A 17,479-nucleotide genomic window follows, 5' to 3' on the forward strand; every position below is an offset into this window, starting at 1 on the left:
TCCCGTGTTCCAGCCCATACTGAATCCAAACACGGTATTGCTGTAACAGTTGATACTGGGTTTGATCATTAGGGTCCCACCCCGGGTCTCTGAGTGGAACATGTTGTTCCTCGGTCCCTTGTAAAGTACCTGCACTAATTTGTGCCCTCACATGATCCCTTGCTGTTTTTAACACAGTTCCTTTCTCAGTCTCTGTCATTGCCTCTAACATCAAATCCACATCTTTCCAATCCAGATCCAAATTCTTAACTATCCATTCAAATTTCCTGGCTACCCTGCTAGGATCTTCCCTGTATTCCCTTACAGTTTCTCTCCATTTGTCTATATCTTCCATTTGGAAGGGTGTTCTTATCAGGGTCGCCCCCCCCCCCCCCCCCCCGGCCCCATCGCCTATCTTAAAGGGGCTTGGATGATGGGTCCCAATTTACTACGAGTCCGAGCAGTGATGGGACTTGATCCGCTAGATGGCGCTCCGCCCTCATCAGAGGACTCGTCCCCGTCTGCGCGGGCGGGGGTTCCCGCAGCCGACCCAGCATCGGGGGGGGGGGGGGGTGACGGGTGACATAAAATCCTCCATACGCTCTTCCAGTTTCTTCCGATTCCCTTTTGTTTTTAGACACCTTTGCCCTATGCTGCATGCAGAACAACACTGCTTAAGTTTTCTCAGCTCTTTCTTTCTATCCCTTTCTAATGCCAACAAAAGGGGATCCTGCGGGGCTAGATTTATACCACTTTCTTTTTGCCACTCGGGGTGATTTCGCAAAGTGAAAAACATATTGGCATAGGAGACCTCATCCCATTTTCCTTCTCTTCTCAATAACAACATTAGCTGTAGCAAAGTATTATAATCCAGGGTTCCATTCTCAGGCCACTTTGCCTCATCATCTAACTTGTACAACGGCCACCATTGATTACAATACTTAACTAACGTCCTTTTATTCACACTACCTCCTGGGGATCCCCCTATCTCCTTCCAGTGTTGCAAAATACAGCCCAAGGGGCTCTTCTTCAGAATCTCTTTGCTCTGTGAAGTTCCCATTATGCAGCACATCCACCTCTTTGTTCCCCAATCAATGTACAGCAAACCCCAACAAACAAACCTAAACAAATCCTTCTAATGCCGATAGCTCTAATTACTTAACCAAAATTCTATACTTTAAGCTACGAGAAATAGTTACTGAACCACGATTTTACACCGGAACGTTGTACGACACTTATAACAAATACAACATACTATTATGATTATCACTAGTAGTATTCCGTCGATAACAACAATGGGATAATTACTTAAAAATAAACATTCACTGTTTTCTTACGCTTCGTTCTTTACCGGCTGCTTCCCTTGCGGGAGAACAGAACCGCAGGTCAAAACTCCACAGTCATGCTTGTTGATATGTCTCATTCACACAGAGGCCACACACAGAGTCACACAATATTAACCCAGAGTTACTGCAATCCGAACCGTTTGCCAGAATCATAGTCAATTTCCAGAATAATGATCCATATATCAGTCAAGACCGCGTCCAGTGGGGACTCAAACCCCCACAGTGGGGACTCGAACCCCTATATACCTCTAAGGCGCTAGCAGCCCGGTATACTCTCCCTGCGTAATTAAATTACAACTTAGGGGACTCGAACCCCATTGGTAGTAAAGAGTAGTAAAAGAATACCTTTACTCACGGATGGTCCTTGTCTGTTCCCTCGGTGATCCAGATAAGGCGAGGAGCCCCTTCGGGAAAAGGCTCCCGAGGGCCCAAGGGGGTCCTGTTCTTACCGGGTCCCGCAGCCGAACAGAGTGAGTCCCATCTGGGGTGCCAAACTGATTCGAAGATCCGGTAGGAAAAATCTAACAGTACAATGTATACTGTTAAGCAGGTATTCTTTATTGCAGCGCCGGGCACATGGGGGATTTCTCCTCCAAATGTGCGCGCCAGACACCCTGTCACTTCAGGTTAAATACAATCACACATGTAAATATTCATTAAATTTCTAGGAACTAATTAGTATATGTAAATATGTTTCACACATGTCTGTTAGCATCTTTGGGTGGTCTTCGGGCGTCTCAAGATGAAGGCCTATCCTCTTCATCACGCTGTTCACTGATTGACCTTTGTTTCTGCGCAAACTCAGTTCCAGGATCACGTATATCATGTCCTTCAGGTTGTTTGGCTCTAGTCTTGTTGCTCTCCTGGTGCCTCCTTATCTCTGTAGCTTGGCGCATTTGCCCTCCCAAGGCCGAACTGTCTGGAGTAGAATTATTTAGGAGTCTCTTTTACCCCACAATTATCCCAATTATTTGCTGAGAACCAAGACCACTTTTGTTTCACTTAATTATTTTGTCTAACGACTAAGTGATAGCTTGTGCCCATGTCCTTCCACTACATTCCTTAATGAGAAAACAGGGATTAGTGTAACAGTTACATTGTTACATCACTATGCATGCAGAAATACAGTACTAAAGACTACTAAAAACTAGAAAATATTAAGGCTTCTTTGTTATAGTTTCATGTTTCTTACAATCCTCTCTATCACTCCCCCCTTTTCTTTAAGACTTTTGTTTCTTTTAGATCAAAAAGTCTTAGTAATCATCAGATCAGTCCATTCTTACATTCCCAACATAATCGATTACAGCACTTGCAGCATTGAATCATTATGCGATGCCGAGTTTCAGCATCCGTGCAAGGACGGGAACGACTCTCACACACATTGATGCAATGCACAGTCGGTTCCCTTTATTTTTCCGCTTGTGCGGTTATATACATTTTCCATATCTCTACACACGATTACGCTTATTCGGATAAGGCTACAGACATAAATCACACGCTGTTCACACGCCCCACATTCCCTTATGATTGGTAACTATGCACTAACACCAATAGCAACAGACTGCCTCCATGTCCTTGAACACATCTTGTTTTTGCTAACCCACACCATGTGCACTATCAGAACTTTCTCAATGGCTATTCTTAGCTGTCTTTTCCAGCAGCCTGTTCAGTTATGCTGTTTTGCTTAAGCGGCCTAGTCATGCTAATTCTCAAGCTACATCGACCCCAAAATCTCCCCCTTTTTCTTTTCAAAAAAAGCTAAGCTATCTTATCATTGCCTTAAAAACATTTGCTCAATTTGTGTTAGTTGCATCACAAAAATTTTCTTCACAGTTACCTCTAGTGCCTTTCGTATTATGCGTATTATACACAGGACCAACATAATCACTGCCATAATCATTACAACAATAAGCAATAACATTTTGATTAGTGACATTAACCAGCCAGAAATTCCCCATCTGTTTCCTGCTGCATCAAATACTTCCGTAGCCCCAATAAATCAGAATGCAGATACAATAGTCTAAAGTCAAAAACCAGAAGACTTACCAAACCAGAAGATGCAAAGGCATTTACTTAGTCCAGACAAATCCATTAGATCACAAAAACCAAATCAATCCATCAGAACACAGAAATACAAACACTATGACAACAAACACATAAAATCAGACATTTATGGTCTCGGCCACACACGCACACAAGCACACTAAGTTTTTAATGTAAATCGAAATATTACAAAGACTTAGGAACAGACAGCAGGCAGGCAACAAAAAGTAATACTGGAAGAATGCCTTTGTCTTATTAATAGTCCCTGCTTAGAACTTTTTGGTCCAGGGATCAGAGGTTCTCCCCGAGAATCCCTCGGTGCCGGCTGGAGGTCCTGCGATCCCTGGGACCATTGATGTTCAAGAGCAGGGTCCTACCTGGGTACCCAAAATCTACTACCAGAAAGGAGCAAGATAATTCACTCTCCAAAACTTTACTCCAGAGCCCTAGAAAGCAGGCACTCATATTGACACTCGTCAGATAATACAGATAACAGCTATACATCATTAGGATGTAGCATCTTTGTTAACCGGGCCCACTGTCTTTTTATCACCTCCCCTTTTTCTTCCGTGTTCATTCAAGATGGGTTTGATCCATTTTGCCGGCACCCACTCCGTCTGTCCATTATCTGTAGAAACACAAGCATATTCCCTCCCCCAAGTGAGTAGTCGTACTGGACCTTCCCAAATCCCTTTATCCGGGCGGAATACCGTTAAAAACACCACATCATTGTCATAGACATTTTTGTTTGTTCTCCTGTGCCGAACAGCTGGGGGGTCACTATGACCTCCTCTAACATTCAACCAATTCAGGACAAAAAGGGTTTTGTGTAGACAGTCTATCGGGGATTGCTCTCCCCCCTTTTTTAAAATATTTAAATGATCTTTTAGTAAGCGATGGGAACGCTCAACAATAGCTTGACCGGTGGAGTTGTATGGGATGCCCCGTACATGCTTAACACCCCACCGCTGAAGGAAACGGGCCACCACCTGAGACCTGTAGGCTGGGCCATTATCAGTTTTCATTTGTTCAGGTACTCCCAACACAGCAAAGGCTTGCGCCCAATGTCGTTGCGTTGCTTTGGCATTGGTAGAAGTAGCTGCTGTTGCCCAGATGGCAGCTGAACACGTATCGACAGAGACATGGATGTGGTTCAAACGCCCAAACTGGGGGAACTCGGTCACATCGGTTTGCCAAAGTTGTCTGGGCTGTAGACCTCGAGGATTTACACCACCATCCTGTATAGGAGTGAGTCTCGCACAGTCAGGGCAGGCTGCAACAATAGCACGCGCATCTGCTTTAGATAATGAAAACTGTCGTTGCAGCGTCGCCGCAGACTGATGGAAAAAATCATGCGCTGCTCGTGCAGCATCAAAGCTTGTGGACAGTTGTACGGGAGTGGCTGTCACTAGTTGGTCCGCGCGGTGGTTACCTTCCGTTAGGCCCCCAGGAATGGAAGTATGACTTCTAATATGAGCTACAAATAGTGGTTCTTGCCGCTGTTGAAGCATGTGCCATAACTGAGTTATGGCACTGAACAGCAATGGGTTTTGTATCTTACCGATAAATGCAAAATGTAACCTTTGTACGATACCAACGACATATAGTGAGTCAATCACAATATCAAGAGGTTGTTGAGGCCACCATTTCAATACTTCCACTACTGCTAAAAGTTCTAAAATTTGAGCAGATCCTTCCGCCACAAGGCTGTGCGAGTACCAGTAGCCATGTAGTTGCCACACAAACCCAGCACGCTTCGATTTGCTGCTCGCATCCGTAAACACTGTCAATGCATCTAGCGGGCAATCAGTCACAATATTCCGTGGCAACAACCGTCAACATGTCTTAAACAATGGGTGACGCGGGTAGTGATTATCTATTACAAACGGTTGGTTCAATACAGCCGACGCAAATTCATCATTAGTTTGACAAAACTGTGCGACCAATTGGCATGTGAGTGGCATTATTACCTGGTGTGGTACAGCTCCAGCAATAATTTTTGCTCGTTGGCGTCCTTTATGGATTATAGCCACAATAGCCTCAATCCTTGTGGTCACAGTTCGTTTGAAATGGCTAGGACCGAAAATCCATTCCAGGATGCATAATGGGTCTGATTGTTGCTCCCGCCATTGAGCCAATATCCCAATGATCTCTTCCCCAGAGTCATAGATATATAACTGGATCGGGGGGCCTTCAAGTATCCGGGAGACAGAACCGTGTGAAATCTTCTGCGCGACAATTTGAAGTGCTGCCTCTGCTGGTTGTGTTAATTGGCGTGGTTCGTGAGGATCCTTTCCGTCCTGCAATAGTTCATACAGGGGCTGTAAATCTGTATTGGTTATTCCACAAACGTTCCGAATCCATTGAAGGTCTCCCACCAACTTTTGGAGATCATTAAGGGTTTTGACGTTGTCAGCACGTATAGTCAACTTTTGCGGCCTAATCACGGTTTCAGTTAAAGTCATGCCCAAATATTTCCATGGGGGTTGTCGTTGAATCTTTTCAGGAGCCACCACTCACCTCCAATCTTCCAACATCCCCTTTAATTCAAGAACAATGTCATCTTGGATTGGACATCGTGAGGCCAATAATAAGTCATCCATGTAATGATACAAAATTAGTTCCTGATGAGATCGTCGGAAAGGTTGCAGTGCCAAATCCACATACCATTGGCACATTGTTGGTGAGTTTTTCATACCTTGTGGTAGCACTACCCATTGGTACCGCTTCATGGGTGATGCTCTGTTAATGGCGGGTACTGTAAATGCAAACTTTTCACAATCGTACGGATGTAACGGGATGGTAAAAAAGCAATCCTTCAAATCTAGAATCAGGATATCCCATTGTTCAGGTATCATAGCTGGCGACGGTAGTCCGGGTTGTAGCGGCCCCATATCCTGCATTACTGCATTAAGTGCTCTTAGGTCTTGTAAGAGTCTCCATTTTCCGGACTTTTTCTGAATGGTAAACACAGGAGTATTCCAAGGACTAGTGGACGGGACCAAGTGCCCCAACTTCACTTGTTCATCCACCAATTCTTGGAGATGGGCGAGCTTTTCAGTAGACAGCGGCCATTGGTCCACCCAGATCAGCTTTTTTGTCAACCACGTGAGCTTCAGTGTAGGCCTGGATGCGCTCGCTTCAATGGCCCCTGTCAATAAAGTGTCTGAATGACACAACCCCATTGTGATAGTACGTCTCTGCCTAATAGCCAAATAGCAGTATTCAAGACATAAGGGCGTGCTTGTGCCAGCAACTTACCATCTTGGTCTACAAAGGTAATGAACTCAGTACTCATCTGTGTCACTGCTGCACCACTGATTCCTGTCACCATGCCTGACACTACCGTCAATGGCCATGACTCTGGCCATTGGGCCCTCGGGACTATAGTAACATCCTCTCCGGAGTCTAACAACATTTTCTGGTCTTTTAGTGCAATGCCGTTCGGTCCTTTAATAGCGATCTTTCTTATGGGCTGTTCTGTGGAAAGAGGTTGTACGAATGCCACCAAGGGGGGTCCACTTGAGCCAAAGGCGTCACTTCCCCAATAGTTAGGGTCAGTTAGGGGGACCTGAGCAATAAAAGGAATCAATTGGGCAACCTTGCTGCCTCGTTTGATGGTTAATGGTGGTGTGAGTACCTTTAACATAATCCCTATTGGGCCTGTGAAATCTGCATCAATTACCCTTGGTAGGACAAAAATTCCCTGACTAGATGCAGAGGATCGCCCCAACAACAATGCACTCAGCCCATGACCTAAAGGTCCTGTGGCTACCGAGGGGACGACATGCACCTTATCATCTTCTGTAGCGATGTCTTGTCCCACGGCCAGATCGACTCCTGCGGAGCCGCTTGTGGCGGCTCGGAGCTCGTCGAGACAGCCATAGCTGTGGGGAACTTTCTTGTCCTCGTGCCCCCCCATCCTGGCGCTGCTCTGCCCGTTTCCCAACAGGGGGGTACCATCCTTTTTAAACTGCGACCTGCATTGAGCTGCTTTATGCCCGAACTTGTCACATCTTTGGCATGTCCCTACAAATTCGTCAACCACCACCTTTTGCTTCTTGATCTCAGGACAGTTTCTTTTGTAATGGTCTTCCTCTCCGCAAATAAGACAACCAGTTTTTGCTTTAGCACCTCGATCCCCTTTCCCCGTTTGCATGGCAGGTCGTAAAGCAGTGGCCATAGCAGCCGCATGTATTCTGGCCTTCTCTCTTTCCTCCGCTAAGCGAGGTAATCGGGAACAAGCCTCCACGTACTGAGTAAGGGTAGACCCACTAGGTAGGGACGCAGTTATCTGTTGACATTGAGTGTTGGCATTTTGAAAAGCTAAATCCTTTCCTACTGCACCTTTTGCTTCACTTGGCAGATTTATTGCCGCATCTAATGCTTCCTTTAATCAGTCTATAAAGTGCATGTACGGCTCATCAGGACCCTGACGAATCTGCGTATAAGGTAATACAGGCTTCCCAATCTGTGGTAACTCAGTTAAAGCGGCCAGGGCTAAGCTCTGTGACTGTTGCAATATTCGAGGGTGTAGCGCTGCTTGAGCCGCCCCGTCGCGGAAAGCGCCAGTACCCATGAGCTGGTCTAGTGTAACTACACGTAAAGGATCATCGGCACCTAGCTGAAGGTTTTGCAGCATTGCAACCTCACATTTATCCCGCCACTCATCCTTCCACAGCATAAAGGCAGTGGGGGGCAACACCAATTCTAACAAGGCTCGAGCATCAGCTGGCACTAATATCTGATTTTTGTAAAAGGTGGTAACCAGCGTCATAACTTGCTTGTTATCCAAACCATAGTTCATTATGTTTTTTTGTAGCTGACTCACTGTTTTCCAGTCAAAAGGAGCCCATATCCGTTGATTCCCCTGTGTAAACACCGGGAATGCTGTTAAACTGTTTGGTAGCATTTGTCCTTCAATTACAGCATTTTCTATTACCCCCCTCCATCGTTGTCCCATATTAAAATTAGGGTCGCGTATCGGGGGCGTCCCGTCTCCACTCCGACCTCCAGCGGCCACACCACCACCCTCTGTACCGCTGGGTCCCTGCAGACCACACCCACCGCGCACGCAATCAAGCTTTTGAACACCAGATGTCCCCCCTCCTTGCTCTCTCCACTTCACGCCCCTCTTCCACGCCTCACGTTCGTCATCCCCCACCCCCTTACCGTATTTACTGCGTAAATAGTGATCAGCATCAGCTAAGCTCATTTCCCCGTCTTCCAGCATTACCCTAACCCTGTGCCGTTGCAAATGTTCTGGCGGCGCACTTTTGTTAATGCTTCCATTATTTGACCCCCCCTGAAATCACCTCCCCCATCCCGTCCGACTCCCCACATATCTGCTGCTCGACCGCTCGCAAACCGTCCGTTATGGCTTGGTGAGCCTTTCGATATGCCTGTTTAATCGTGGCGTTACAGGATCCTTTATCTAGTCGTTGCATCTCATCCAACAGCTTTGTCATTTGATCCTGTTGCTTTCTCAATGTGTCCATAAGTTCACTTTTATGAATCTTTGGGTATAATAGCGATGTTGCTCCTTCGGGCAAGTCAGTATCCATTTCTTGAAAATCAGAGTCCGGAAGCAGCACATTCTCCGGCAGTGGTGGAGCTGTAGGTGGCGCTGGTGCCCAGTCTCCCAATTCAATACTCGGTCCTCCCCAGAACTCCTTTTCACTAGGATGAATGGGTTAAGCCCGGGGCATCGTACAGGGATCTTGATACTCTCCAGCGCGTTGACTTATTTCATAAACGGCTCTCGCAGCGGCTGCAACCACAGTAGCATCGTCCTTCATATCAGCAATCATATTTTTAACAGTTCGGAAAACAGGGGCTAATTGCCGTGCCTCTTTGTTTCTGACCTGCACAGAGTCCCACAAGTCCATCCCAACTCTGTGCCACGCATCCGGATCGAACAGCTGATCCATTGTTGTTATCAGCTTTCGGCGGCGGCACCATAATAATAGTCCCGATATGTCTCCTTTAGTTAACTTAGCGTTGGCTCGATCCACCAATTCTAACAGGCTTTTCAGCGCCGTGTTTTCCAACGCTGATACAGTGGAACCCATACTGCCGATGTTCATGCCCCCCCCGGCGTGCCGCGGATCCACTCCTGCCTTTCTCGGGCAGCCCGGCTTACCTCGCCGGCCGGCAGTCCCCTGCGTTCTTCGGCTGCGGTAAATCTTCAGGGTCACCACAATGCTGAGTTTCAGCATCCGTGCAAGGACAGGAACGACTCTCACACACATTGATGCAATGCACAGTTGGTTCCCTTTATTATTCCGCTTGTGTGGTTATATACATTTTCCATATCTGTACACACGATTACGCTTATTCGGATAAGGCTACAGACATAAATCACACACTGTTCACACGCCCCACATTCCCTTATGATTGGTAACTATGCACTAACGCCAATAGCAACAGACTGCCTCCACATCCTTGAACACATCTTGTTTTTGCTAACCCACATCATGTGCACTACCAGAACTTTCTCAATGGCTATTCTTAGCTGTCTTTTCCAGCAGCCTGTTCAATTATGCTGTTTTGCTTAAGCGGCCTAGTCATGCTAACTCTCAAGCTACATCGACCCCAACAATGCAAGCTAAAACACATACACCTACTATCACAAGAGCTAGGAAAAACAGGTTCTTTAACCAGGATAAATTTGGTAGCCATGAGGTGAGTTTATCAAATAGCTGGACTCATGGCTACCATCATTACCCACGGAGTTAGATCTGTCATGGTCGTCTTGTTATTTTTATCTTGAGAGGCGACTGTTGTTCCACAGTCTAGGGAACAGAGGCTCTCTTGACCCTTGAATAATGAATCAAAGCTGGTTGTTCTCGGGTTTTGATTGCAGTAAAAGTGGTTAGCATCACTTGATAAGGTTCGTTCCACATCTCTCCAAGGGGATCACCTGAAAGAGTCTTAACAAAAACCCAATCTCCAGGTTTAATCAAGTGTGTTGGTTGATCTAGGCCCCTACCCAGTGCTTCTAGAACTAATTTTTGAACATTATTCATCTGCTTTCCCAAAGCTATCAGATATTCTTGTAAGTACCCCTCCCCAATTTGCACCATATCCTCCCCTTGATATGACAGTTGATAAGGCCTTCCAAACAAAATTTCAAATGGACTAATGCCCTCTTTGCTCCTGGGTTTTACTCTGATTCTCAGTAAAGCCAAGGGTAGAGCTTTGTCTCAAGACAAATTTGCCTCCTGACCGATTTTTGCCAGTTGTTGTTTGATCAAATGATTCATTTTTTTCTACTTGGCCACTTGCCTGTGGTCTGTAGGGGGTGTGTAGCTGCCAATCAATACCCAAAATTTTACTGATGTGTTGTACTACTTATGTGCAAAAATGTGACCCTCTATCTGAGGTTATGATTGCTGGCACCCCAAACCATGGTATGATTTCATTTAACAAAATTCGTACCACTTCCCGAGCCTTATTTGTTCTACAGGGAAATGCTTCAGGCCATCCGGAAAACGTGTCTGTTATAACCAATAAGTATCGATAACCCCCTTTTCTTGGAAGTTCTGAAAAATCTATTTGCCAATGTTGTCCTGGTATGTTCTCCTTTCCAATTTTCCCAAAGTGTACTTTGCATGTTGTATTTGGATTATTTCCTAGACAAATTTCACACATGTGGGTTGCTTGTTTTACAGTAGTGTACAGGTTTCTGCCCACTATTCTCTTGTTCAGATCCTTATATAGTGCATCTGCTCCCCAGTGAGTTTTGTTGTGTTATTTTCTGACTACTTCCCATAATAGATTTGAAGGTATAACTATACGATTATCTGGTGTTAAATACATCTTACCTCATTCACTTGCTCCCAAATCTTTTACTAATTTCATATCTTCTTTTGAATATTTAAATTCCATTTCTATCTACGAGTTTACCATCTGGTACCAGTGCCAAGGTTTTTACAGAATTTCTTTCTGCTGCCCTTTTAGCCTCTTGATCTGTTAGTTTGTTTCCCGGTTCCTGTTCAGTGTTACCTTTTTGATGCCCTCTGCAATGCATTACTGCCACTTGCTCTGGTAGGTTTATAGCTTCCAAAAGCTTTAAGATTTCTTTTGCATGCTTGATCTGTTTACCTTGAGCTGTGAGCAGTCCTCGTTCTTTTCACAATGCTCCATGAGCATGGACGACCCCGAAGGCATATTTGGAGTCTGTCCAAATATTTGTTTTCTTTCCTTTCGCCAATTCTAAGGCTCTGGTTAAAGCGATTATCTCTGCCTTTTGAGCAGACGTACCTGCAGGTAAAGGTTCTGCCTCGATTACCTTGTGTGCGGTGGTTACTGCATACCCTGCTTTACGAGCTCCGTCTTTTATGAAGCTGCTTCTGTCGGTGAACCAGGAGTCCTCTGCGCTTTCCAACGGTTCCTCCTTTAAATCAGGTCTGCTGGAATAGACTGTTTCAATAGTCTCCAAGCAGTCGTGCATTAGAGGTTCCATAGTGGCGGAATCTTTACTAAGAAAAGATGTTGGATTTACAATGTTAGCTGTCACAATATTAACATCATCTTGTTCCACCAAAATAGCCTGGTACTTTAGGAATCGGGATGGTGAGAGCCAGTGGCCCCCCTTTTGTTCCAATACTGCAGAAACTGTATGTGAGACTATGACTGTCATTTTCTGGCCCATAGTGAACTTACGAGCTTCTTGAATGTTAAGGACAACTGCTGCAACAGCTCGCAGACACCCAGGCCATCCTTTGCTTACCTCATCCAATTGCTTGGAGAAATATGCCACTGCTCTCTTGGACGGCCCCAGCTGTTGAGCGAGCACTCCCAGGGCAATGCCTTGTCTCTCGTGAGAAAATAGCCAAAAGGGTTTTAGAACATTTGGAAGTCCGAGAGCCGGGGCTCTCATAAGTTCCTTTTTTAACTGTTCAAAAGCCCTTTTTGCATCTCCGGTCCAAATCAGGTATCTGGCATTATTTTTCAACAGTTCATACAAGGGCTTTACCATTAGTCCATAATTATATATCCATAGTCTACACCATCCTGTCATTCCTAAAAAGGTTCTTAATTCTTTTACCGTTTGTGGTTCTGGAGTCCGGCAGATTGCTTCTTTCCTCTCTCTTCCCAGTTCTCGTTGTCCTCTTGAGATTTTGAGTCCGAGGTAAGTCACTTGTTGTTGAATCATCTGAGCTTTCTGTTGAGAAACTCGATAACCATTAAGTCCCAGAAAATTAAGAAGACTCACTGTCCATTTTTTGCAATCCCCCTCTGTTTCTGCAGCGATGAGGAGATCATCGACATATTGTAACAAAGTCCCCTTTTGTGTCGGAGGATTCCATTTTTCGAGATCTCGAGCTAGCTGATTTCCAAAGACGGTAGGGCTGTTTTTGAAACCTTGGGGTAACACTGTCCGGGTTAACTGGGTTTTTCGTCCAGAGTCTGGATTTTCCCATTCAAAAGCGAATAGGTTTTGACTGTTTGAGGCCAGAGGTATACAGAAAAAGGCATCTTTTAAATCCAGTACGGTAAAGCATCCCTGGCTATCTTCCAGTTTATTCAACAAGGTATAGGGATTAGCTACTGCTGGGTAGAGATCTTTCATGATTTTATTAATTGCCCTCAAATCTTGTACTAACCTGTAACTTTTCCCATCCGACTTCTTCACTGGCAAAATGGGGGTGTTGTATTCAGATTCACATTCTATTAACAATCCAAAATTTATAAAACTATCAATTATTTTCTTAATTCCTCTTCAGTCCTCTAGCTTAAGGGGGTATTGTTTGATCTTAACTGGTCAAGCTCCAGGCTTCAATTTTATCTCTATTGGGTCTGCATTTTTGGCTCTGCCTGGGGTTCCCAAAGCCCATACCCCTGGATACACTTGGTCCAGTATATCCTGAGGTGTTTCTCCTTTTTCTATAATTTGAATCAATGCCAGGCTCAGAATTTCGGTTAATTTAGTATCCTCAATTTTAAATTCAATTTGTCCCTTTCTGAAAATTATTGTAGCATTCAGTTGTTCCAATAGGTCTCGTCCTAGAAGGGACTTAGGGGCCCCAGGCAGGTACAAAAATCTGTGTATTACAATTTGCTTACCTAATTTGTACTTTAATGGTTTTAGAAAATATGCCTTTTCCGATTGGCCTGTAGCACCCACAACGGCTATATAATACTTATCCAAAGGCATCAGTTGTTGATTTAAAACAGAAAACGACGCACCAGTGTCTACCAAAAATTCCACATTCCGTTTCCCTAGCTTTATATTAACCAGTGGATCCACTAGGGTGGATTCCCCAGGTCCCCGTCATTCAGTATCCTGTAGGTCAGCAACTATTCTGGGGCAGAGTGCCTTTCTCTTCTGTGAACATTCCCTTTGCCAATGTCCGAATCCCTTGCAACGAGCACACTGATTGATTTTTAGTCTCCTTTTATCTTAATTTCTCTCTCCTTGCCCCCTTAATATTTCTTCATTCTGTTGGGACAGTGCAGCCACAGTAGCTGAACCTAATACCCGGCCCATTTTCTTCTTATTGTTCTCATCCCTGTTACGATACACTCGCCACGCCTCTTCCACTAGTTTCTCTAAATTCCTTACATCTTGTTCTTTAAGCTTCTGCAGCTTCTTTCTAATATCATTATCAGCCTGTCCTATAAATAGAGATACCAGCGGCTGTCTAGCTGCATGTGATGCCGGATCTATGGTAGTGTATTTCCGCACTGCTGTTCGTAATCTATCCAAGAATTCTGTCAGGGTCTCTGTCGGACCTTGTTTTACTTCATATAAGGCTGACCAGTTTACTGCTTTCGGGATCCCGTGTTCCAGCCCATACTGAATCCAAACACGGTATTGCTGTAACAGTTGATACTGGGTTTGATCATTAGGGTCCCACCCCGGGTCTCTGAGTGGAACATGTTGTTCCTCGGTCCCTTGTAAAGTACCTGCACTAATTTGTGCCCTCACATGATCCCTTGCTGTTTTTAACACAGTTCCTTTCTCAGTCTCTGTCATTGCCTCTAACATCAAATCCACATCTTTCCAATCCAGATCCAAATTCTTAACTATCCATTCAAATTTCCTGGCTACCCTGCTAGGATCTTCCCTGTATTCCCTTACAGTTTCTCTCCATTTGTCTATATCTTCCATTTGGAAGGGTGTTCTTATCAGGGTCGCCCCCCCCCCCCCCCGGCCCCATCGCCTATCTTAAAGGGGCTTGGATGATGGGTCCCAATTTACTACGAGTCCGAGCAGTGATGGGACTTGATCCGCTAGATGGCGCTCCGCCCTCATCAGAGGACTCGTCCCCGTCTGCGCGGGCGGGGGTTCCCGCAGCCGACCCAGCATCGGGGGGGGGGGGGGGGGTGACGGGTGACATAAAATCCTCCATACGCTCTTCCAGTTTCTTCCGATTCCCTTTTGTTTTTAGACACCTTTGCCCTATGCTGCATGCAGAACAACACTGCTTAAGTTTTCTCAGCTCTTTCTTTCTATCCCTTTCTAATGCCAACAAAAGGGGATCCTGCGGGGCTAGATTTATACCACTTTCTTTTTGCCACTCGGGGTGATTTCGCAAAGTGAAAAACATATTGGCATAGGAGACCTCATCCCATTTTCCTTCTCTTCTCAATAACAACATTAGCTGTAGCAAAGTATTATAATCCAGGGTTCCATTCTCAGGCCACTTTGCCTCATCATCTAACTTGTACAACGGCCACCATTGATTACAATACTTAACTAACGTCCTTTTATTCACACTACCTCCTGGGGATCCCCCTATCTCCTTCCAGTGTTGCAAAATACAGCCCAAGGGGCTCTTCTTCAGAATCTCTTTGCTCTGTGAAGTTCCCATTATGCAGCACATCCACCTCTTTGTTCCCCAATCAATGTACAGCAAACCCCAACAAACAAACCTAAACAAATCCTTCTAATGCCGATAGCTCTAATTACTTAACCAAAATTCTATACTTTAAGCTACGAGAAATAGTTACTGAACCACGATTTTACACCGGAACGTTGTACGACACTTATAACAAATACAACATACTATTATGATTATCACTAGTAGTATTCCGTCGATAACAACAATGGGATAATTACTTAAAAATAAACATTCACTGTTTTCTTACGCTTCGTTCTTTACCGGCTGCTTCCCTTGCGGGAGAACAGAACCGCAGGTCAAAACTCCACAGTCATGCTTGTTGATATGTCTCATTCACACAGAGGCCACACACAGAGTCACACAATATTAACCCAGAGTTACTGCAATCCGAACCGTTTGCCAGAATCATAGTCAATTTCCAGAATAATGATCCATATATCAGTCAAGACCGCGTCCAGTGGGGACTCAAACCCCCACAGTGGGGACTCGAACCCCTATATACCTCTAAGGCGCTAGCAGCCCGGTATACTCTCCCTGCGTAATTAAATTACAACTTAGGGGACTCGAACCCCATTGGTAGTAAAGAGTAGTAAAAGAATACCTTTACTCACGGATGGTCCTTGTCTGTTCCCTCGGTGATCCAGATAAGGCGAGGAGCCCCTTCGGGAAAAGGCTCCCGAGGGCCCAAGGGGGTCCTGTTCTTACCGGGTCCCGCAGCCGAACAGAGTGAGTCCCATCTGGGGTGCCAAACTGATTCGAAGATCCGGTAGGAAAAATCTAACAGTACAATGTATACTGTTAAGCAGGTATTCTTTATTGCAGCGCCGGGCACATGGGGGATTTCTCCTCCAAATGTGCGCGCCAGACACCCTGTCACTTCAGGTTAAATACAATCACACATGTAAATATTCATTAAATTTCTAGGAACTAATTAGTATATGTAAATATGTTTCACACATGTCTGTTAGCATCTTTGGGTGGTCTTCGGGCGTCTCAAGATGAAGGCCTATCCTCTTCATCACGCTGTTCACTGATTGACCTTTGTTTCTGCGCAAACTCAGTTCCAGGATCACGTATATCATGTCCTTCAGGTTGTTTGGCTCTAGTCTTGTTGCTCTCCTGGTGCCTCCTTATCTCTGTAGCTTGGCGCATTTGCCCTCCCAAGGCCGAACTGTCTGGAGTAGAATTATTTAGGAGTCTCTTTTACCCCACAATTATCCCAATTATTTGCTGAGAACCAAGACCACTTTTGTTTCACTTAATTATTTTGTCTAACGACTAAGTGATAGCTTGTGCCCATGTCCTTCCACTACATTCCTTAATGAGAAAACAGGGATTAGTGTAACAGTTACATTGTTACATCACTATGCATGCAGAAATACAGTACTAAAGACTACTAAAAACTAGAAAATATTAAGGCTTTTTTGTTATAGTTTCATGTTTCTTACAATCCTCTCTATCAAGACTTTTGCTTTTGGCACCAGTCTTCGGGAAAATAACAAATCTGTGTCCCTTTCAACAAGGTAAATAGAGGGGACAACTCTTCAGTCGTGATGCCAATATTTTCACCTTTCAACAGAGTGAACAACATCATCTAGAAAGGTCATCTGAACCCTGGAAAGATAATAAAGTCCAGCTGTTTGTCCACAAGGAATTCTACTGCAGTAATTGAATTATACACACTTTTTGCAACCAACGCCTTGAATGTCAGGAAGATGGTTCTCGCCACGCCGCTTCTGGGTCGGGCTGGGCTAGGCCGGCACGCTGGGAGTTGTGGGGGGGGAGCCGCACCGCACCGCCGCTTACCGGGGGGGCCGTGTGCCCTGCCAGGTGTAAGGGCTTGTGCAGCATATGTAGCATCATTTACTGTTGCTTAATGGTTATGAACCAGTAAGCAGTTGTCATTCCAGCACTTGAAAGCTCAGTTGCTTCACCTCTGTGGTTTTCTTTGAGCCTATTCAGTGCTGCCAGTGAGGACTCCTTTCAAATGCCCATCTTAAATCTTAAACAGCGAATACAGATTTACCAGATGGGTAGTGAGAGGGTGTGTGCTAATTTAGTGACCATGTGAAGACACCTCTAGGTGCATGGAGCAGTAAGAATGAGTGACAAGGACTGTCAGGGAATGGACTTGCTTTCTGAGCCCAAGTGACACGTTAAACCAGTGAAGCATCTTTAGGAATGTCTTCCATACCACTTTCAAAGCACGGTGCTATTTAGCCTCTAAATGCATTGGTAACAACTGTAAGACTAAAACTT

This window comes from Opisthocomus hoazin, chromosome W (assembly GCF_030867145.1).
Source record: "Opisthocomus hoazin isolate bOpiHoa1 chromosome W, bOpiHoa1.hap1, whole genome shotgun sequence".
Taxonomy (NCBI): Eukaryota; Metazoa; Chordata; class Aves; order Opisthocomiformes; family Opisthocomidae; genus Opisthocomus; species Opisthocomus hoazin.